Genomic DNA, 2,407 nt, shown 5'->3' with positions numbered 1-2,407 from the left:
GAGAGAGAGAGAGAGAGAGAGAGAGAGAGAGAGAACTTTGAGTAACAGACATGATCTGGTAGCTTTTATGCATTCTCAAGAGTAATGTAGATTGCTATTTCCAATTTAACATCTACATTTAAAACATTGAGGTCAGGACAGAATTGTTTACATCAAGGAAGTAAGCTCAAAGATCCTATTGTAGTATAAACAAGATAGGAGATAATGTGCAATTTTAAGCAACCTCAGATGTCAGATTTTAATCATTGCAAAAATTCTAAACAGCTTTGATTTCTTCTTGTTGCATTCTCAGAACAAACAGCTTTTGGTTTTTATTTATCTTAAAAAAAACATCTTGTTAGCATGAAAGCAATGAAGCTTAATCTAATCTATGGCCATAATTTCTTAGTTTCTAGCTTTACTACAGTTTTGAGACCTTAAATTCTAGTTTAATTAGAGGTCTAAATTTTTGATTCTAGGTAGATCTCCCAAAGAGTAATGGAGATGGGCACAGTGGGCTATTGCTTATTATCAATGAAAAATTCCACAGGAAACCTAGAATCAAAGGCTCCAAAAGCAAACTATATGATTTGCTGTTATAGAGGAACAGGCCAGTCATAGAGTAAAAGTGATAAACTATCTTCCTGAAGTCTTGGTATCCATACAATGTGAAGAAATATGGAAGAAGGCCCCTGGTATATTGGGACTCCCTCTACTCTCTGAAGAATATTAATGGTAAGAGTCACAAAAGAGTAGAAGACATGAAGGGTTGTAATTGGCATGGAAGATGATCTCTACATAGATGACATCCATGAGCCATAGAAATATGAAGTGCTGAAATCTGCTGAAATACCTTACATGAATGACTAGACAAATTTTCATATCTGTGTGCATTCTTGTTTTATCTTTGTGATAATAATTAACAATAATGATAGCATTTCATAGCTCTGTGTAATATATAAAGTACCTTTCAAATACTATCTCATTTGATCCACATAGCCCCTCTTGGAGGTAGGTGCTATTATTATCACCATTTTATAGATGAAGGATTTGAAGTAGACAGAGGTAAAATGACTTGTCCAGTGTCATACAGCTAGTAAGTGCCTGAGGCTAGATTTGAATTCAGGTTTTATTGACTCCAGGTGTAATGCTCTCTCCATTACATATCCCCACCAGAGGTGTAATGGTTACAGTTTGGCTTAATGCCAGGAAGACTTGGGTTCAACTCCTACCTATGACAAGTAATGGCTGTTTGTCTGTGCAGAAGTCACTTCAATCTCAAGTGCTCCAGGTCTAGGAAGTTCTTTAAGACTATTAGTGGCAGAGAAGGTGCCAACCTGCATTAGTAGAGGGAATTTCCTTACCAGAGAATTCCCTATGCTACTGAAATCACAGGGCTAGTTCCTCTCCCTATATTCTCCCTACCACCTAGCACAGTGGTGTACATGGTAGGTTTTTACTAAATGCTTTTCTTGTGCTCACTTAGGCAGTACATGTACTAAAATTGGAACGATACATAGAAGATTAGTATGTCCCCTGTGCTTGGATGACATTCAAAGTTATGAAGCATGCCATATTGAAAAGAAAAAGAAAAAAAAGAAATGCTTATCTTGAATTCACTTAAAAATATTCTATGGTTTGCTACAACTTATACCATATAAAAAGGAACAAGGAGGCAAAGGGGAAAATTTGGTCAACCTTGCTATCAATGAGGCATCTTTCTTTGATTTGGATAGTACTTAGGACTTCTTTCAATATACTGGCTAACACCTTTGGAAAACATTTATTTCCTGTTTTATACCCCACTTTATCTCAATATACAACAGATCATTAAACAAAATGATGGTCATATTCATGTCACTCACAGAAGCTCCTATGATTTTGATGTACCCATAGGGAATATCTGTTTTTTTATGTAGAAAGCCCTTAAGGCTATATTTTTTTTATCCTTCAAACAGAAGGATGTCTTCAAATCAAAAAGGATCTGCAGACATTCTAGTACACACTTATGGTCTCTTTTGCTAGAGATACAGAGATTAGTGGACAGCTTGAGTTCTGGAGTTTTGAGCTACAATAGGGCTAACGTCATTCAGGAGGTAACATTGCGCTCTGCACAATGGCAGGTGAGGACCACCAAATTGCGTAAGGAAGGTAAATCAGCCTCGGTTGGAAAAACAGAGCAGGTTAAAGTTTCCATGCTGATCAGTATGTGGAATGAACCCATGAGTGGTCTCTGTACTTCCATCTTGACTGAGATAGGGAGAGCCAGCAAACCCCCTACCCCACCAAAATAAAACAATAAATACTATGCAAAGTGGTACCCAATATTTGTATATAGGCTCACAAAATGGGTGTCCTCAAAGTCTTACAGCAGTTTTAAACTATGATAACTTTGTTGTATATTTGAAAGGAATAGCAAGTTGTGCAT

The 2,407-nt window shown here is 36.8% G+C and overlaps 1 non-coding gene across 1 annotated transcript; it reads left to right on the top strand.

Annotated features, from left to right (window-relative positions):
• Window positions 1–1,453: 1,453 nt before the first annotated feature.
• Window positions 1,454–1,560, top strand: LOC114032869. The gene has a single exon (XR_003567884.1). It is a non-coding gene; the product is annotated as a U6 spliceosomal RNA (small nuclear RNA).
• Window positions 1,561–2,407: the final 847 nt, after the last annotated feature.

The sequence above is a fragment of the Vombatus ursinus genome, unplaced genomic scaffold (genome assembly GCF_900497805.2).
Source record: "Vombatus ursinus unplaced genomic scaffold, bare-nosed wombat genome assembly UNPS02005659.1, whole genome shotgun sequence".
NCBI lineage: Eukaryota > Metazoa > Chordata > Mammalia > Diprotodontia > Vombatidae > Vombatus > Vombatus ursinus.
The sequence above is the reverse complement of the archived record's forward strand: the minus strand, read 5'-3'. Positions and strand labels throughout refer to the sequence as shown.